We start from the raw sequence: 22706 nt of genomic DNA on the forward strand, positions 1-22706 counted from the left end.
ATTTATTTTTAATTCAAAATTCGGAAGCATTATCCGAACGAGTCATTGATCTGATCCGAGGTACGCGCCGCGTACTCGAGTACGCCCCGCGTACTCCGAGGGTGTCGACATCGCTGCAAGTGGCTTCGGATGACGCATGCGCTTACGACCATTGGAGCAGTACGCGCTGCGTACTGCTGTACGCCCCGCGTAATTGAGGCTTCCAGCCTCTATATAAAGGATCCGAAGGCAGCCTCATTTCTTGTTCATTTTCTTCTCTTCTCTCTAGTCTTTTGCATCGTTTTTCGTGCCGAAGCTACCCCGAAGCCCCGGTATTATACTCTAGCCCCGAGGCAAGTCCCGAGACCCCGAAGATCCCGAGAAGCGCGGTTCCCGAGTCGAAGCTCTGCCCGCGAGAAGTTCGATTTTCGAAGAGATCTTCCAGATCTGCTGAGGAATACTACTTCTATAAGCCGTAGTGCTGTCGGATCGTCTTCTGATCAAGTGAGTGTGTAGTTATTTCTTCTAATACAATAATACGAAGTATTTTATATGAAAATACGTGCTATGTGTATATATTTGGTTGTGTTATGTGTGAATGAGTATTCATTCTCTTCTATCTTATAGATCTGCTTATTTCTTTATGAGATATGTGTTATGTGTGTGTGCCTCATCTGTTATGTGACATATGTGTTGATTAAAGCATGCTATACAGGTTTTCTTTAAACTACGTATGAAAATATATTTTTATCTACTAATATGTTGGGTAGAACATGGGTAGATAGTTGGTGTGTAATAAACAGATGAGAGGCCTCGATGTTGTTGTTGTTGTTGATCAAGTTATTCAGCGGAGTATGGATAACGACCACGGACTCTTTCTAGACAGTCCAGTGGAACGCTAGCAGGCTCATAACCTGTAGGTGTTGTGAACGATGTGTTCACCGGTGTACTCTATCCCCCTCATGGTTGCCTTTAGGATATCTATTGTTGAGGAAACCCCTTCGCAGTGATGTCCGTCCCGATGAAAATCCTAGATTAGGTCCCTTGAGATAGTTGTTTTAGGGACGTAAAGTGAGGATAACGGGAATGGGTAATCGGGATAGTGATTGGTTGGTGAAATTAAATATAACTTATTTATTGTGGGTTGAAAACCCTATATGCTCACCAGGCTCCCAAGCCTGACCCACTCAGTTTTATTTGTATTACAGGAAGTGGCACAAGGGCGTAAGATGGATGGATCATCTTGTTGTTTTGTTTACAAGTCTGTATATGTATATATTTGTTGAATGACTTGTAATGTTTATCGTTTATGCTTTATGGTCTGTATCGGAACATGACATCCCGAGTTTTGATTATATAATGAAATGCATCTCTTGATGAAATGCTTTGATAAATATTATTTTATCATGTTTTGTTTTGGGAACAAATTCCGCAACTCTTTCAAATAAAAAGGATTTACTCTGAAAATATTTAAAAGCATAAATGAAAATCGGTCTTTTCTGGCCGAGATTTTGGGGATGTCACAGTTGGTATCAGAGCATTAGTTTAAGCGAACTAGGAATTTGTAGGATTTCTAGACTTAAACTTAGTATGCTAAGTGGAGATTGTGAGATGTGTGTCTGATAAGTTTTAGACACGAGCACTAGTTTATTTTAGGAAGGTTGCCTAAAATGCTTTTATGTGCTAAATGTTATATGTTGCCATATATGATATTGTTTGTTCGGATCTACGGTTTGTTGCCAACCGGATCTGAAGGTTTATGTGTTTAGGATTCTAAGCGTATGTATACGATATTAGAACTAGCATGTAATCGTTTGGAGTAATAAGGTGAAATTATTCGGTGTGTAGATCAAAAATGGTGAGAACAAGGAGTGGCGTTGGAAACGCAGATGAAAACAGGAATCAACCGCCAGTGATTGAGCAAATACCTGTTGTAGCAGCAGCACCAGAACCAATAACAATGGCTGCGGTGCAAGCCATGATTCGGGCTATGCTAGCCGAACAAAGGGAGGAGATGCGACAAATGTTGCATAATAATAGGGATGAACCTATCATACCTATTGAGGAACCGGAATTGATTCCCGAGCAATCGGAGGAAGGGAACAATAGTCGCATGGTGAGTCAAGTTGGGACTCAAGAGGAACGAAGGAACGATCCGGAAAGGAGAAACAACAAGGATGGGCGTATGTACAAGAATTTCTTGGGCGCCAAGCCGCCAAGTCTTTCTGGGAGCCCAAAGCCTGTTGAGATAATGGATTGGATCTCCGAAATGGAGATGGTATTTGAAAGTTGCGACTGTAGCAACAAACAGAAGACCGTATTTGCGGTTAGACAACTGAAGACTGGAGTCTTGAGTTGGTGGAAGTTGTTGGCAGATACTATGCCACGAGGAGAAGCCCTGAAAATGTCATGGGAGGAGTTCTTGGAACAGTTAAGGGTGCAGTATTGTTCGGAGATAGATCTGATTGATCTGAACAATGAGTTTCAAAACTTAAAGAAGGGGAAGATGAGCATAGATGACTATGCTACTGCATTTACTGAGAAGATGAAGTTGTTTCCGTACCTAGTGCCAACGGAACTCTCCAAGATTGAGAGGTTTGCTAACGGACTGCCTGCTGACTTTGGTCCGACAGTCAAAATGGCAACCACTCTGAAAACGGCTGTTCGTGCAGCTAAGAATGTGGAGGCCCAGCAGAAGGAAAAGGGTCTGGAAAGAATAGATGTTGGAGAAAAGAGGAAGTTCGATGGAACTTCAGGGTCCAACAAGAAAAACAAGTTCTCGAAGTCTGGTTCGAGGGGAGGTGGAGGTGAAGCGAAATGGTGCGACAAATGTAAGAAGAAGCATCATGGAAGATGTGAGGTGGCGAACACATGCTACAAGTGTGGAAAGCCAGGGCACTATGCCAATGAGTGTAACCTCACAAAGAAAGTTTGCTATGGTTGTGGTGAGGAGGGTCATATGTCGAGAGACTGCCCGAAGAAGAAGGAGGCAGCTAGACCCAGCATTCCGCCAAAGCCAAAGGCGAGAGCATTCCAGATGACACTGGAAGCTGCTAAAGATGAAGCTGATGTCGCTTCAGGTACCTTTCTCGTTAACGAATTGCCTGCCCAAATTTTATTTGATTCTGGAGCCAACTACTCCTTTATATCGCATGAATTTGGTAGAAAGCTAGCTTTGCCTGTTGTTAGACTAGATAATGCCTTATTAGTCGAAGTTGCTAGTGGCAAGTTTGTACCTGTTAGCTATCGCATGAAAAACATCTTAATTGATCTGAATGGGAATAAGTTCCACGAGGAATTATTGCCTATCGAACTTAATGGTTTCGACATCGTATTGGGAATGGATTGGCTTAGCGCCAACGACGCCGAAATTTTATGCAAGAAGAAAATAGTCAAAGTAAACCCGCCTGGGAAAGATTCGTTTATGGTGTATGGAGATAAACGCAGAGTGAATTCTGGAATCATTTCATTGATGAAAGCCAGAAAATGTTTGACCAAGGGGTGTACATCGTTTTTAGCATTCGTGATTGATGCTAAGAAGGAAAAGAAGGTGATGCAGAATATTCCAGTTGTGTGTGATTATCCGGAAGTATTTCCCGAAGATCTTCCTGGATTACCGCCTGATCGACAAGTGGAATTCCGTATTGACTTGTTGCCAGGAACGACGCCAATTGCAAAAGCACCTTATCGATTAGCACCGACGGAGATGAAGGAGCTAATGATGCAACTTCAGGAGTTATTGGACAACGGTTTCATTAGACCTAGTTCATCGCCCTGGGGAGCTCCGGTGTTATTTGTAAAGAAGAAAGATGGAAGTATGAGAATGTGCATTGATTACAGAGAGCTGAACAAGGCAACAATAAAGAATAGATATCCGTTGCCGAGAATTGATGACCTGTTTGATCAATTGCAAGGTTCGAGCTATTTCTCGAAGATCGATCTTAGGTCAGGATATCATCAGCTAAAAGTAAGAGAGCAAGATATCGAGAAGACTGCATTCAGAACTAGATATGGACACTACGAGTTCTTGGTTATGTCGTTTGGACTAACCAATGCTCCAGCAGCGTTCATGGATTTGATGAATAGGGTTTGTAACCCGTTCCTTGATAAATCCGTGATAGTGTTCATAGACGACATTCTGATTTACTCGAAAAGCCAGGAGGAGCATGGCAGACACTTGCGAGAAGTGTTAGAAGTCTTGAAGAAGGAGAAGCTGTATGCTAAGTTCTCCAAATGTGATTTTTGGATTCGTGAAGTCCAATTCTTGGGTCGCGTGGTCAACCAAGAAGGGATAATGGTTGATCCAGCGAAGATCGAAGCTGTGACGAAGTGGGAACAACCGAAAAGTCCCACGGAGATTCGAAGCTTTTTAGGATTAGCTGGATATTACCGAAGGTTTATCCAAGGCTTTTCTTCGATCGCTAGTCCATTGTCAGCTTTGACCCACAAAGGAGCTACTTATGCTTGGGGTGAGAAGCATCAGGAAGCATTTGAGAAGCTAAAGAAGAAGCTATGCGAGGCACCGATACTTTCTCTACCCGATGGAGTTGAAGACTTCGCTGTTTATAGCGATGCGTCTGGTGTTGGATTGGGTTGTGTTTTGACCCAAAGAGAAAAGGTGATAGCATATGCGTCTCGACAGCTGAAAGAGCATGAAAAGAATTACCCGACTCATGATTTGGAGTTGGCAGCGGTAGTTTTCGCTCTGAAAATATGGAGGCATTACCTCTATGGCACGAAGTGCAAACTTTTCACTGATCATAAGAGTCTCCAATACCTCTTTAATCAGAAAGAATTGAATATGAGGCAACGACGCTGGCTAGAATTACTTAAAGACTATGACTGCGAGATACTTTACCACCCCGGTAAAGCTAATGTTGTTGCTGATGCTCTCAGTCGGAAAGTCAATCCCGAAAGGAAAAGGCCAAGAGCGTTGAGAATTGAAGTTGTATCAACTATTTTGGAAAGTATAAAGAAAGCTCAGAGCGAAGCTTCTGAGAAGAATGACAGAAAGGAGGAACGTTTGGGTAAAACGTTGGTGTTCGGTGTAAACAGTCATGGACTGAAGGTGTTCCAAGATCGGATTTGGATACCTAAGACAGGAGGAGTCAGAGATCTTCTGATGGAAGAAGCTCACAAGACCATGTACTCGATTCATCCGGGTAGCACTAAAATGTATAGGGACCTGAAACCCTACTACTGGTGGCCGACGATGAAGCTTGATGTTGCAAAGTATGTGGCCGAGTGTGTGACTTGTGCGAGAGTCAAGACACAACATCAGAAACCGTACGGGAGTTTAGAACCTTTGCCTGTGCCTATGGGTAAGTGGGAAGACATTGCTATGGATTTTGTCACTAAACTGCCCAGAACAAAGAATGGTCACGACATGATTTGGGTGGTCGTTGATCGATTCACTAAGAGTGCGCATTTCATAGCGGCCAGGGAGAAATGGTCTATGGAGAAGCTTGCGAATTCTTACGTGAAGGAAATTGTGAGGCTTCATGGTGTTCCGTTAACGATTGTTTCAGATCGTGATAGCCGTTTCACATCGAGGTTTTGGAAAAGTCTACAAGAGGAATTGGGTACCAAGTTGTGTTTAAGTACAGCTTACCATCCGCAGACTGATGGTCAGAGCGAACGAACGATACAAACACTTGAAGATATGCTGAGAGCATGTACTCTGGAATTCCTAGGTAATTGGGATGAACATTTACCGTTGGTAGAATTTTCCTATAATAATAGTTTCCACTCGAGCATTAAGATGGCACCTTACCAAGCTTTGTATGGACAGAAGTGTCGTACGCCGTCTTGTTGGCTTGAGGTTGGGGAAAAGCAGTTTATGGGACCGGAGTTGGTTCATCAAACTGCTGAAAAGTTGAAAATAATTAGGGAAAGAATGTTAGCGGCTCAGGATCGTCAAAAGAGCTATGCTGACAAAAAGCGAAGACCGATGACTTTTGAAGTTGGAGATTCGGTTTTGCTTAAAGTCTCGCCGTGGAAGGGACTTGTAAGATTTGGTAAAAGGGGAAAGTTAAGTCCAAGGTTTATTGGACCGTTTAAAGTTCTTCAGAGGATTGGGAACCAAGCTTACAAGCTCGAATTACCCGAAGAACTGAATGGAATTCACAACACTTTTCATGTGTGTTATTTGAGGAAGTTCACGGGAGAAGTTCCCGACATAATTCCAATTTCTGAATTGAGAATTGATGAGAACAAAAGGTTGATTGAAGAACCAGAGGCAATTGTTGACCGAAAGACTAAGAAATTGCGACGCAAGATGGTTGGGTTAGTGCTTGTCCGATGGAAACACACGAATGGGCCGAATCTCACCTGGGAGACGGAGAGTGACATGATGGGTCGCTATCCACATTTGTTTGTTGATGTGTGATTCCGGGGACGGAATCATTCTAAGGTGGAGAGAATTGTAACGCCTGTGTTTCCGGGCTTGCCGTTTTTAGCAATATAATAGTCTAGGTTAACCTTTGTAACCCGTTTTGAAATAATAAGAATGTATTATTTGAGTATTATGTGTTTTGTGCTTAATTGCTTAATTACGTGGTTTGATTAATTAAGAATAAAAATAAGCGTCAAAATTTAAGTGTAAAATAAACTTAATATCTTTGGTTAATGTTGTAGTAGTCGAAACGAGGTTTCCGAATATATAAAGAACGCCCAAATCTGACTTCGTATGAGGAAGTTATGATTTATCGAAGTTCCGGCTTAGCAGTATACAGCCTGTTTTACTCGATTTGAGATCGAGCGGTTGTTAGCCGAAGCAATCTAAATGAGAATCGAAGATCTCATTGTTGGTATTGAAACAATAAAAAGTTAGGCGAGAACGGACGTCAAACGAAGAAGTTATGAAATTATAACGAAAGTTTCTGTCCCGGCCTATTAAAAATAATTAATAAAAATAAAGTCAAAATTAGCCGACGGAGTCTAAACGAAAGTCGTAGAGCATGGTCTCACCTTTCCGTGGATATAAAGAACGTCGAAAACGGAGTTCGTATGAAGAAGTTATGAATTTCCGAAGTTTATTAATCATTTTGTATTTATTTTTAATTCAAAATTCGGAAGCATTATCCGAACGAGTCATTGATCTGATCCGAGGTACGCGCCGCGTACTCGAGTACGCCCCGCGTACTCCGAGGGTGTCGACATCGCTGCAAGTGGCTTCGGATGACGCATGCGCTTACGACCATTGGAGCAGTACGCGCTGCGTACTGCTGTACGCCCCGCGTAATTGAGGCTTCCAGCCTCTATATAAAGGATCCGAAGGCAGCCTCATTTCTTGTTCATTTTCTTCTCTTCTCTCTAGTCTTTTGCATCGTTTTTCGTGCCGAAGCTACCCCGAAGCCCCGGTATTATACTCTAGCCCCGAGGCAAGTCCCGAGACCCCGAAGATCCCGAGAAGCGCGGTTCCCGAGTCGAAGCTCTGCCCGCGAGAAGTTCGATTTTCGAAGAGATCTTCCAGATCTGCTGAGGAATACTACTTCTATAAGCCGTAGTGCTGTCGGATCGTCTTCTGATCAAGTGAGTGTGTAGTTATTTCTTCTAATACAATAATACGAAGTATTTTATATGAAAATACGTGCTATGTGTATATATTTGGTTGTGTTATGTGTGAATGAGTATTCATTCTCTTCTATCTTATAGATCTGCTTATTTCTTTATGAGATATGTGTTATGTGTGTGTGCCTCATCTGTTATGTGACATATGTGTTGATTAAAGCATGCTATACAGGTTTTCTTTAAACTACGTATGAAAATATATTTTTATCTACTAATATGTTGGGTAGAACATGGGTAGATAGTTGGTGTGTAATAAACAGATGAGAGGCCTCGATGTTGTTGTTGTTGTTGATCAAGTTATTCAGCGGAGTATGGATAACGACCACGGACTCTTTCTAGACAGTCCAGTGGAACGCTAGCAGGCTCATAACCTGTAGGTGTTGTGAACGATGTGTTCACCGGTGTACTCTATCCCCCTCATGGTTGCCTTTAGGATATCTATTGTTGAGGAAACCCCTTCGCAGTGATGTCCGTCCCGATGAAAATCCTAGATTAGGTCCCTTGAGATAGTTGTTTTAGGGACGTAAAGTGAGGATAACGGGAATGGGTAATCGGGATAGTGATTGGTTGGTGAAATTAAATATAACTTATTTATTGTGGGTTGAAAACCCTATATGCTCACCAGGCTCCCAAGCCTGACCCACTCAGTTTTATTTGTATTACAGGAAGTGGCACAAGGGCGTAAGATGGATGGATCATCTTGTTGTTTTGTTTACAAGTCTGTATATGTATATATTTGTTGAATGACTTGTAATGTTTATCGTTTATGCTTTATGGTCTGTATCGGAACATGACATCCCGAGTTTTGATTATATAATGAAATGCATCTCTTGATGAAATGCTTTGATAAATATTATTTTATCATGTTTTGTTTTGGGAACAAATTCCGCAACTCTTTCAAATAAAAAGGATTTACTCTGAAAATATTTAAAAGCATAAATGAAAATCGGTCTTTTCTGGCCGAGATTTTGGGGATGTCACAGGTTGCCTCCCGGAAAGCCGCCCATTTTTGTCGTTGGCTCGACTTTGCCCAACCAGATTATTAACTGGTATGTCTGAGACTTCTCTGAAGCTCAACAGTTTTTCTTGTGACTCCAGATCCCTTCAAATATGGCAATATGGGTGGATTTGGATCTTGTTCAGCAAACTAGAAAGACTCCAAATAGTTATCAGATAAGTCTTTCAGTTGATTAGACTTCTTTCTCTTTCTAGTCTTCTTTTTCTTCCCAGAAATCTTCTCTTCAGATTCTTTTCGTTTCAGATTTCTTCTTTTCAGATTCATATCTAAAATCACCACTTTTACCTTTTCTTTTTCCAAAAGTTTTTTTCTTTTCATATTTTTATTTGATTCTTCTTTAGTAGCAGATTTCAGCTCAACCTCTTCCACCTCCCCAAGCTTATCTTCTGCCAACTCCTTGGATATATTATCAAATGAATTCCTGTCTAAATTTTTTCCTTACACAAAGACATTAGAAAACTCACGACAGCCCTCTAATAAAGCACTGCTGGTACCCATATAATTGAAAGAAATATTTTCAGAAGGAAAATCATCATTATTAATTTGAAATTTAACTACTTCCTCATCAAACTCCATTGAAATCGTTCAATTAAAAACATCAATTTTCGTTTTTGCGGTTTTCATAAAAGGCCTTCCCAAAATAATGGAGTTCACATCTGAAGTGTCCAAGTTTCCCATGTCCAATATATAAAAATCAGCCGGAAAAATAAGCTCACCCACTTGGACAAGAACATCCTCAAGCACACCTTTTGGGTGTACTGTTGAATGATCTGCCAACTGGATGATGGTCCCGGTCTTTTTCAAAGATCCCAATTTTAATTTTTAAAAAATAGAAAACGGGAGGACATTAACCGAAGCTCCTAAATCAAGCATGACTTTTGGAGAATCAAGGTTCCCCAATTTACAATGAATTGAGAAAATCCCCGGATCCCTACACTTTGGAGGCAAACCTATTTGTAAAATAAAGGAGATATTTTCGCTAGCTTTTATAATCTCATTAAATTTCATTTTTTTCTTTGAGACACATAAATTTTTAAGAAACTTAGCATACCGTGGGGTATGTTGGATAATATCTAAAAGTGGTATATTTACCTCAACCTTGCGAAGAATTTCCATAATATCTTCATCATCTCTTTCGCGCTTCGTGCTCCTCAGTCGCGATGGGAAGGGCGGTAGTGGCTTGTATTCTTTCAGAAATGGATTTGGTAGTGTTGGAGTTCCTTTTCCTTCAAGATTTTTAGATCCTTCTTCAACCAACATCTCTTCAAACTCTTTAGCTTTAGCTTCTTATTCAGGCTCTTTTAAATCTTTTTCTCAGACCAACACTTCTTTAAATCCTTCCTCAGAACCGTTTTCTGGTTCAGATGCGCTTGGGCCTTCATATGTTTTCTCGCTTCTTAAGGAAATGGAACTCACATTGTGCTTCAGATTGTTTTCTATGTATCCTGGTAACTTTCCTTAAGACTCCAGATGACCCACAGAAGTAGCAAGTTAAGACACCTACTGCTCCAGGTTCTTGATACTGGCTCTGGTTTCGTTCCAGAACGCATGAGTGCTGGTGGCCAGACTTTTAACAATATCTTCCAAATCCATACTAGAGATGCCAGAATGTTGCTGCAAAGGCTGCTGAAAATTCTGGTGCTGTAAATTCTGCTGATTCTGAAATTCTTGCGGAAAACCCGGCTGCTAAAAATTTCGCTACTACTGAAATCCGGGTGGAGGCTGAAATTGTTGTTTCTGCTGATAATTATTCTGAAAATTTTGTTGGTGGCCCCTGACAGCTTTGACTGCAACTGTATCCTCTTGCAATATTGGACACATATTTGTAGGGTGATTAGTCTTCAAGCAAATCCCACATTGTTTCTTTGCAGTTACTTTTTCTTTAGTCAAGCGCAGAACAACTTTCGTCAATTCAGATATCTGAGCTTTCAGATGAACATTGTTGACTTCCTTGAACCCTCTTGGCTGATCTGGACACCACTCTTCTTCATTCCCGAAATTTTTAGACTCGATCGCCAGCTTTTCGATTAACTCTCTGATTTCAGATGGGGTCATGTCTCCCACGGAACCATCACCGGAAGCATTTATCAGGCGCCTCTCCATGGGTGTCAGGCCTTCACAAAAACAATTGTAGAGTTGATAATCACTGATCCCATGTTATGGGCACCATACTAGAAGCTTGTTGAATATTTCCTAGTAAGTATGTAAAGCTTCTCTTTTTCCTTGTTTGATCCCAAGGATTTCTCTTTTGAGACTGGAGACTCGCATTTCTGGAAAGTATTTCTCTAAAAACAGCTTTGTAAGTTCTATCTAAGTGGTGATGGAACCGATGGGAGTTCATACAACCATTCTCTTGCAGAATCTTGAAGCGAAAAGAGGAATGCCCTTAGTTTGATCTGGTCTTCAGTAGCTACATGTGACTTCACTCCAGAACAAACCACATGAAATTCCTTGAGGAATTTATGTGGGTCTTCATTTTCTAGACCGCAGAATGTGGGAAGAAGATGAATCAGATTAGATATACGTTCGAAATTCTGGGCTTCCGTAAAGTGATATAGAGGGGCTGCTGATTGACCTCTTCAGTGGCCCACTCTCTAAGGGTCTTTTCTGCTTCGTCACCACTCATGGTTAAGTCTTCAGATTCGGTTTCTGAAGAATCAGTGGTTTCAGATTTTATGGAAGATGGTGGGGAGTAAGTTTTATATGGGCTGTTTTGAGGAGAAGACGGGCGTACTTTTGGAAAAAATGGATCTAATTCGTTCCACAAGGGAGTGCCCTATGGTGTGGAGGTTTCTGGGGGTATGGAAGATGATAAGCCAAAGAGACCAGCTGCTCTTTTTTTCTTGCTGCGTCTTTTTTCAGTCTCCTTGCTGTTCGCTATATTTCTAGATCAAAAACTAAAGGTGTACCTGAACGAAAATTTCTTGGCATAAAACTATTAGAAAGCACCGTGTCCCTGACAATGGCACCAATTTGTTAACACGTTGTCATACACGTATTAAGCAAATATATTTATCACTGCTTAGAATGCACTAAAAAGATACCATAGGGAAGCAGGGTCGAATCCTCAGGGACACAACCTAAAAGTCAATGCCTTTTTCCACCAGGCACATCAAGTCAAGAAGCAGAATATAAAGGGGGATTTTAAATAAAAACTAAAAACTAAAAACGTAGTGCTATTAAACCAAACAAAAATCAATATAAAAACGATTTCAGTTTTGCTGCAACTTTTCTAATCATGTAACTAATCCAGATCTGATTATTAGAGATGCGTTCTATCTAAGCTGGTACTGAGAAAAAGTAACAAGCTCTAGTAATTTCTCTTTTACCTAAATTAGTTAATCAAAACAAGCTCTTCAATTAACCCTAACTTTTTGCTGTTCAATTAAACAAGCCCTTAATTAAATCAGAAAAATTGCATTAAATTCTTTGTAAAATTCCCAGCAATACTCAATACTTTTCACAAGCTCAGAAGCATAAAGATATGATTTTTCAGTTTATACCAGAGTTAAATTCCAAAACGGAACCAATCTGATACTTGTTACTTTTACCAATTTATTAGAACAATTATGGATTCTATTAATTGATTAAGTAGAATGATAAAACCCTAGCTAGGTGAACAGACTAACAAGAATTCAAATCCAACATTCATTAAGCTCAAAATTGAAGAATCTAGATAGAAACGCAAATCAAAAACCAGATCTAATGATCAATCACATGAAAAGTACTTGTCTTATGAACAACTGAAAACTAGGGTTTAGCCAGACATGGCCAAAATCTGATGAAAACATATGAAAAGAGACATCACACAACTAATCTTACTAATCTACTTGAAGGAGATGATCCACAGTCTTCAGATCTTTAGAAAATGATGAACTCGGAGAAGAAACACCTCCAAAATCATTTTTTCGTCATCTGGTACCTTTGGAATCGCCAACTCAGGTTACTGGAAGGTTATAAGGTCTATTTATACGTCCAGGAGCAAAAACGATGTGCATGCGACCACATGTACACAACCTGCGATCGCAGATTGTGAAGTAAACGCGTCTCGTACCTTTTTAATGATGTAGGATGCTATTATGGAACTTTTTCGCCAACCTACGATCGCATGTACACAACCTGCAATCACAGTTTTTCATTTTTCACTTCCGGATGAATTTTTGGCACAAAAGAACCTTGAAGACAAGTTGCGACCTAACCTATGATAGAAAAAGGGCCCCATACGATCGCATGAAGGCAACCTTCAACCGCATGTTGTGACAAAGACGTCTGAAATTTCATCTACTTTTTAGATCATTTTGAATCGAGTCAATCGGAGTTACGGTTCTCGAGATATGGTCAAAATACTGACAGGGGGTCAAAGCTGCCAACAACATCCTTTAACTTTAGATTGCATATTCTATCTTCGTGTGATCAATTCAATATATTGTTTATTGACCAAAGCATCTTCCAAACATTACTCAACATACTCCAGAAGTTCCAAGCTCCACTTTAAGCTCCAAACATGCATACAACTACTCCCAAAGCACTGCTGCACTCGAACTATCTGAAATTGACATAAAAACATGAGCAGTAACGGAATTCTAACGAAATACATGAGCTGAACATTGTTTATCTAAATGACATGCAAATGAACAAAATATGATGCCAAAATGATAATGAAAACTACCTTATAAGATGCAAAAAATGGCATCTAACATAGACTGTCTAAAAGTGTACTAGACATAGCAAAAGTTTGTTGCAACGTTCATGAGTGCTTATGAAATAAGATTTGAGCATTGGATTAAACCTTCGCTTGTTGGCATCGCTTCATGGAATTCATCATGAGTGATCGCAAGATGCTAATATCATATGGTCTTTAAACCTAGATATATGGTTTATTGTTTGCAAGTTGGTTGTGCATTGCTAATGCGTAAACGCATCTATAACATGATGTTATAAAACGCATTATTGTGCATGATTTGATGAGTGAATAGTAAATGCATATAAGTCGAATTTTATCTTTACCTTTTATCCTAAGAGGGTAAAAGTGATATCTGGGCCCCTCAATGATTTAGTTTGACATATATGCCAGGCTCGGTCAGGACTGAATTGATGTGTTAAATTAAGTTCTATGTCTGACAAATCAAAGATCGAGAAACAAATTGTTGGAAAATAAGTATGACTATGTTCCATGTAATTGTCCGCACGTTATCAGGAGAACAGAGGACTATACGATCCCTTATCTAAAGGACATGTTACTGATAAGATCAGAGTCTGATAGCAGCTTATGAGAGCTACGATTACTAATCGGATCCTAAAGACGTACTTGCAAATTTAGTTATTAGACTTATCCAAGTAGGAGACTTTTGGATTAGTGTCTAAGTCCATAACTATATTTGGTATGTACTTCACCCGGTTTAGCATGGTCCTTTTAGGTTTCCTTCACCAAAGCAACTTGACGGGATGATTTATGGAGAGAGAGAGGATATTATGGTTTATTAATATATTATAGAATAATATATTAAAAGAGAAATCATATTAGTTAGTTAATATTGATCAAGAATTAATTACAAATTTGATTTTGTGATCAAAAGAGATTAATTGAACTAGGGGGGACTGGAATTGCAACTAGAAGATAATTAGATTTTGGGCTGTAGATCCTTGTGGATATGAGGGGGATGAAAATTAGATTGGAAGCCCACTATGATTTTGTCCATGGCCATAGCGCAGAAGGTTCTGTCGACTGCTTAAGGCCTATGTCATCCAATTAGGGTTTTGACTGAAACCCTAGCAACACCACCATATAAGGAACCCCTAGGGCATCGAAAATCGGCCATTGGAAACCCTAAGACTCCCAAGAGCGGATTTTGTGCCTCTATTCCCTCTATTCAAAGATCATCTTCTTTCCTTGGTGTTTTTGAGCCATTAGAGGTATTACAATTCTGATACTAAGCTCTTGATGTCAAAGATTCTTGCTACGTGTGAAAGATAATCATCTAAGCTTTCTTTAGTTGTAGATTTCTATTTTTATAGTATGCTAGATTAGGGTTTACAAGCTTTGGATGATTTGCATGTACAATAGAGAAACCTAGATCTAAAGCTTTAGGGTTTTGAATGTGCACATAGGAATGTTCTTTTGCTCAAAACCCATCAATATGGACCCTAGGAGGTTAGATCTGTGTTTTGGATTCATTAAGGCCGACTGAAATCGATTGAATAGTTTTGGACATGGAGGGAATCTGTGAGTCACTCATACGACTCGGCGAGTCGGGTCGCAGTGTCCCCCAAAACTCTTCTGATAATGAGCAATGTGTTGAGTTGGAATAAGACTCAACTAGTTGGGTTCGTTACGGACCTGAAGATCATGGAACTCGGCGAGTTCAAGAACAAACTCGATGAGTTTAGGTCTAAGTCCCAACCACATGAATAAGAACTTAACGAGTTCATGGAGAACCTAGCGAGTCCAGGACTCAACGTGCCAACTTTCATGAAGCAAGACACGACGAGTTCAAGGATGAACTTGGCGAGTCAGCTGTAGAAGGTCTTGATTCTTTATGCGGGGAACTTGATGAGTCAATGAAGGAAACAGCGAGTAAGGTCGAAGCTTTTAGCATCCTAAGGATTATGGAACTCGGCGAGTTAAGTCAACCAGATGTTGACCTTGACCAAAAGTTGACTTTGACCAAGGTGTTGAACTTGATTTTGACTTTGACCTGAGTTGCCCCTTGAAGGGGGTTAAGAGTGTGAAATGGTAATTAAGGAAGATTTTTATGTGTAGGAGTTGAGAGGAGTTGATGTCGTCACCGAGGACAGTTCAAACACTTCACGACATTGAGGTGAATTACTTTCTAGTAGAAGTGTGTCGAAGGCACCAATGCTGACCCACTAGTAGTTGATTATAGTTGAGATGATTTTCTTTGTGATAATTTTCTGGTTTGCCACTACCTGTTATCTTTTATGTGCTAGTATGATATGATGTTATGTGATAGTGGTAGTAGGGGGAATAGTCCCCATATCTGGTCGATAGGACTAAAGGGTAGGTCGGGCACCCCAGATTGGCCTGACAATATGTATATGCTATGTTATTTTGTGGTAGTAGTAGGGGTGAAATAGTCCCTGTAGCCGGTTAAGTTAAACAAGAGGGCAGGTCGGGACCCCATAATAGCTAGACAGGGTAGGTCGGCTCCCCAGAATTGTCGGATAGGGTAGGTCAGGCGACCCAGAATTACAAGATAGGGTAGGTCGGGCATCCCAGAATTGCCCAGCAGTATGTTTGTTATGTGGTATGTGGTATGATGGGGGAAATCACCAACCTTCGTGCTTACAGTTTTCAGTTTTGTTTCAGGTACCTCTTCAACGAAGGGAAAGGAGCTGGCGCGGTAGTTGCGCATAACACACACACACATGATTTCTGCAATATGACAGTCTTAGGATTGTACTCTAATATTATTATTATTACTATTTTCATGATATGGTTTTGAGACATGTGATTGTGGTTTTGATGAAATGATATGACTTAATGATGGTTTTTTTTTTTGGGTTTTGGTATAATACAACATCCTATGGTGCACATACAACCCTAAGTACCTTGGATCTATGTTTTCACTAATTATACATGGAAAGGTGATTCCAAGGTATTAAGCCTATAACTAGCATACAAAGATGTAAAATACACATGATACTAGTTAGTGTAACATACCTTTTTATATGGCTGGAAGACTTGATGCATTTGGCCTTAAGAGCTTAGCCCCAATAGTGTGGAAGCGTCAAATGAAGTCACAGCACATCAAGGACAAAGGTAGGATTTGAGAGAGAATCTCCATGCAGTCTTAAACCTTCATGAACTCCAAGAACATGCATACACACACTAGAGGTGGTTGTTTTAGGTTAACATATATGTATTTATATGTGTTCAATTCTAAGAGTCATGGGTATAACCCAAACCCATACCCATGGGTTTTATGATCCATGGTTCATGTGGCCCAACTCTTTATGTATCCATACATAAACTTGGTCCAACATGGATCATAACCTAACACATATAAATATAACTAATTACCATAATTAGTCCCCATAGATTTAATTAGTTTCTTTTGATCACTAAATTAATTCCAAATTAATTCTTGATAAATACTAATTAAAACATATGATTTCATATTAATATATTATAACTTATAATATATTAATAAACCATAAATAACCTTTTCTCAAAAGTCCATCCTAACAAATTGTCCTGATGGTAGGCAACCCAAATGGACCATGCTACTCTCGGGTCGAATACATACCAATAATAGTTATGGGCTTAGATACCTAATCCAATAGTCTCCCACTTAGATAATTCTAAAACTATTATTCAAGTATGACTCCAAGATCCCGACTAGCAATTATAGCTCTTAAAAGCCGCTGTCGAAATCTCAATAAATCAATGACATGTCCATTAGATAAGGGATCATATATTCCTCCATTCTAGATATCATATGGACTGAGACATGGATTATAATCATTCTCTCTGTCCATTTTTTGTTTCCCGATTTCCGATTTATTACGACTGACTAATTGAACAATCAAATCAGTCCAGGCCCGGCCGAGCACTTACGTTTGTCATCACCAAATCATCAAGGGGCCCACAAATATCGCTTTTATCCCTTCAAGGGTAAAAGGAATGGATAAACTTGGACTCATATGCTTGTTCTACTACTTGTTGAGTCGTACACAAAAGGCACGTTTTATAACATCGAGTTACCAAATGCGTTTTATAACTTGAATCCCTATTCCAAGAGTACTCATGAATGTTGTAGTAACTCTTACTATGTCCACTACCTTGGACATCTACAAACCTGATTCATGACAATCTTGCCTTAATACCCACTTCCAACATATTATCGATTGTGGATGGTTTGAATAACTTAGTCATTCAGAAAGAATAACCTAGTTATTCTGGAAGTCAAAACATGCAAAGTGAAACACAAGAATAATACTAATCCTCAATGGTCCAAAGCACATTTGATAGTAAATAGAACACCTTTTATTTAAACACCATATTGATTACTCATTATTCATTGTATAATGTTTCAAATAATCAACTTTATACTTGAATTAAAACAATAGTCATCCCATGCTCCAAGCACGTAAACTATGTTTTCTAAACACTAGTCATGCCATATACCAAGTATGCACACTATGTTTATCTATGATCTTTACTTTGTGAAATAGATCAATTGAACATGATTCCAATGATGCTCATTTCACAATCCCAAATATTTGTCGTAAATGTAAGAATTCCAAATTCCTACCATTCAACGAAATCTGTTAGATTCTAAACTTATATGCATTGATCCTCTCATAATGACTATGCACAAAGTCATAACGACTTGTCAATAGACATTACATAGCATTCCAATGGAGATCAATTCCATGGAAACGAAGTCTCAAATTCAAAGTACATTACTTTGAACATCCTTCTTGCATTAATCTCTCTACTCTGACACATATATGAAAGAACAACTTCCACCTATGGAAACCTTTCCATATTCCCATTTCAACTATCACTTATGAACAAGAGTTACCTCTTTTCAGAGTATGTCAATTATAGTTGAAACGTCCCAAAATTCAAGACTAAAAATTTCTTTTAATAAAACATTACTTTAAAGCAAAGTCATCATTCCAAACATAATCAGACTATTAATTTCCAAAACACATGTTTGTTATCAGAGTAAACATTCCCAGGCTGTCTAATCCATGGTGTGTGCTATGCGATCACCCCGACCTCTTCCCTCCGCTACCGGAAGCACCTGAAACCAAAACTGAAAACCGTAAGCACGAAGCTTAGTGAGTTCCCCACCCTACCATATACCATGCATAACCACATACTGCACATACTGGGCCACGCCCGCTATCCTGGGCCTCGCCCCATACCTCGGGCCTCGCCCGCTTCAACGGCCCCGCCTGGCTTCGAGCCCTGCTCGGATACAGATCTGTTTCACTTAGGCCTCACCTGTCACAGGGCCTCGCCCGCTAACATAATAGCACATAAACATATCACATCACATAAGCTAAACACATACTAACGAATCTTGTCCTAAGGCCTAGCCTGTCTCTGGGCCTCGCCCCTGTCCTACTACTGATGAGTCATGGAACCCCGTCCATACTCCTACTGATAGTGAGGTACGGGCCCAACCCACTCTCACTCCTTCCCTAACTTGGGCCTCGCCCCTGATCTACTACTAATGAGATGTGGAACACCATCTACACTCTGCTATTGGTGAGTTATGGGACCTTGCCCACACTCACCTCCCTACCAGGCACATACAAGTATCACATAGACAACAAGTATATACTATCACATAAACCATTCCTTGGGCACCCGCCCGCTATCATTGGACCTCGTTCTGAATATCATATTAGCATACTGTGCCTAGCGCTAACCCCATGTCTTCTACTCATAACTACATGGGCCGGCATTGTGGCCGTAGACCTATTCACACAAAAGGGAAACTCACCTACACTGGCTGAACTTGCTGATGAACCCACGAGTTGCTGCCCGACAATTCTCTGAACTCCTGCTCCACTCGCTCCCCGAGCTACCAATATCAATTCAACACTGAGTCTAACTGACCCCCGAAAGACAACCAAGTCAACTCTGGTCAAAGTCAAAGTCCTGGTCAAAGTCAACCTTCCAGGTCAACCCTACTCACCGAGTCTCCGTATTGACGCTTCGAGTTCATATGTTCAGAGTCCTTCCATTCGTGACTCGACTTGCCGAGTCAGTCCATGACTCGCCGAGTCTACCGATTTCCGAGTCCTGACCTGTCCAACTCACCGAGTCTCCATTTGACTCAATGATTCACGTCTCAACCCAAAGGGTTTGGGGTTTCACGACCTGACTTGCTGAGTCTGAGAACAAACTCGCCGTGTCCAAGACAATCTTCAACAGACTCACCGAGTTGTTCTTCCAACTCGCCGAGTTCCTGCCCAACTTCAACTGACTCGACGAGTTGTTCATCCCACTCGTCGAGTGCCTCCAACTCTTCATGCTACTTGCCGAGTCCACTCAAAGGACTCGCCGAGTCCATTCAGATCTCCATTCATGCAGAGGACTTTTGAGTCATGCATGGGCTCCATATTGTAGATCTACCCTTCCCAAGCCTATTCCTCACGTAAAGTTGCAAACTTTACGTGTAGAGAAGGAGATCTAGGCAAAATACACCATAAACTAGGGTTTAAGGCAAAGAGGCTCCATAATCAACTCAAGGGAAGATACTTTATGCTTCTCAAGACCATAATATGCTTAGATCCGAAGTAGCAACTTCAGATCTGACTTCTAACTCAAATCGATACCATTATGGCTAAAAAGCCCCAAAACTCACACATAGATCTAGGTGCAAAGAGTCCAAGAACTAGTTTATTACCTCCAAATGCTCATAAATATCTTCCTGATCCCAAATCTATAGCCCCTTCTTGCACCTCCAAGATCATTCTTCCTTCTCCAAGCTTTAATGCACTCTTCAAGGCAACAATTGGCTCAATCAATGGATATGACGGCTAGGGTTTGGTGTTCTGGGTTAGAGAGGCAGTAAAGGAACCCTAGGGAGGAGAATGAGGTGCTTAAATAGGCTCCAAGTCCCGAATTTAGGGTTTTCCTCACACAGACCAGACTCGCCGAGTCTCCTTGGCCGAATCGCCGAGTCGGTCACTTACTCCTCGACCCGGATCTCGCTCGGACTCGCTGAGTTCCTCCTTGGACTCGCTGAGTCGCCCCTTAAAATTAGGGTTTTCTTTCCTTTCTTGGCCTTCCAAACTTTGGGTGTTACAACTCTCCCCCACTTAAACTAAACTTCATCCTCGAAGTTTGCTATGGCCCACCACCTGCGATCTGCCTCCAATACCCCACCAATTATTCCCACACCAGCTGCCTACCTTCGCTGGCCTTCCACTCGGTCATTCCGACTAACGTTAATCCTTGTGGATAATCATCTCGGGTCAACCCTGACCCTGAACATTCTGGAAACACAACATACTCAACCGACAATCCTTCTGGTACTCACCGAGTACTGCACTGAACCCATAGGGGTTCTCCGATTCTTTCCTTGCGCAATTTCCTTGCCTCCCCAAGGAAATGCTCCATAACCAAGTATTTCCTCTATCACTGTGAAGATCCTTTCTTCACTGGGCAATTCTTTCTACTATAATTTGGTGTCGGGCACCCCACGATCGACTATCTGAATTCCACCATACGCTGCATACTTGCACTGCTACTGATTGGAAATTCTGCTATTCCTCATCTGACTTCCGGATGAACTGAGACCACCTTGGTCCCTACCAACCTATCAATATCTAGATTACCGGCTCCTACCGATCGTTGACCCAACACAACTACTAGTTGCTCCCAGCGACTTCCGAAGAAACTTCAACCACCTATAACTGCTCGATCTAATCTTCCATACAGGCATAAAATTCCTGGGATCCCCGATCCCCTATCCTGACACTATGGTCCCTACCAGGTCCTACCTGTGCAGCTAAAACTCATGGGCCTCACCCATGGGTCTCACCCGCCTCTGTCCCTCTAGTCCTACTTGTCTAGCCATGCTCGCTCGGGACTCGCCTACGGGTGTCACCCAACACTGCTCTCAGTTCTCACCTATACTACTATCCTCATGCGGGCCTCGCCCACGGGTCTCACCCAACTATATCCTGGAGCGGCCTCCCCCAAGGCCTCACCTCTCTAGGGCTATACAGGCAAACTCCCCATCATCCTCATCCACTACCCAATCCTGATCCCTAACTGATCACTAGGAGACAAGGGCCTCACCCCAACTCTGCTAATGAAGCTACTATGGAATGCTACGGTTTACCCGCAGTCTTACATCACCTTCTATCACTGATTGCTAGTGAATGCTACGGCTGCCCCGTAGTCTGACAACACTTCCCACCACTGAATGCTAGTGAATGCTACAGCTGCCCTGTAGTCTTACAACACTTTCCCCCACTGGCTGCTAGTGAATGCTATGGTTGCCTCGTAGTCTTACATCACTTTCTACCACTGACTGCTAGTACGAAGGTACCCATGTGCCATTAGTTCTCAAGATCCTCATTCCGACTCCCTCGAGTGCTACTGGCGATCCTCTGACCTGAATTCCCAACCACATACTAACCATCACCAATACACACAATGGCTGAGGGGGAGTTTCTCAAACTCCTAACCCTGACTCCTCAATCCATCAAACACAGTACCATTTCTTTTTCATTCTCGGAGGTCGTGCACTTATTCTGGATCTGCGTGCCCTTACCTTTGCCCATTCGAAGGATTCTCCCCCACTTCGATCCTGCTTAACCCTTGCTGCTCAATGCTCAAAAAGAAATCCCCATCCTCGCTACCATTCCATAAACAACCTGCTGAGGAACCCCAAGCTTACCATAGCTAAGGATCTAACCACTCAAATTTTAAAATCATATGGCTCCGCATTAGTGAGACATACCAAGTCCCTCCCAGGCATGCTACAGTTACTGCATCCTAAGCAACCTTTCCCAATAGAACACATCCCTTAACTACCATTCAAATATCCAAGGTATGCAGATGGCATATAACTCGATCACAAGCAAGCTGCACAAAAACAAAATACTCATACCGATAATGATGCAGAACCATAACAATATAATCATGCACAAATAAAAGAACTGAAAGTGGAAATCACTTACCTGCGACGTCCGATGCTGCTCGTGCCTCCAAGGTAGTCATCTGAAAAGCCCTGCCTCCTACTGTAGGCGCCTCTGCACGGCCCTGACGGCCATCTGTGATCCTCAAAGTTGCAGGGGCAGGTGCGATCACTTGTCCTGTTGAAAACAAACTGGGGCACTGGGCCTTCTTGTGGCCCCACTGATTGCAATGAAAACATATCAAGTCTGATCCCTGTGTCGTGGTAGCAGTACAATCCCTGCTAAAATGACCAGTACGACCGTACTTGAAGCAGCCAAACTCACCGCCGCTACCACTCCTGCACGCGCCCCCGTGCGTCCTGTGACACTTCCCGCATCGGCTACCGTCCTGATAATCTCTCGATCTCGAATCTGATCCCTTGGGCCTTTTGCCCGAACTCGCGGCTACCTGAACCTCATCCGACTTCCTCTTCCAGATCAGCTCCAAATCATTTTCCCTCTC

This window comes from Lactuca serriola, chromosome 3 (assembly GCF_051521515.1).
Source record: "Lactuca serriola cultivar US96UC23 chromosome 3, Lser_US96UC23_V15, whole genome shotgun sequence".
NCBI lineage: Eukaryota > Viridiplantae > Streptophyta > Magnoliopsida > Asterales > Asteraceae > Lactuca > Lactuca serriola.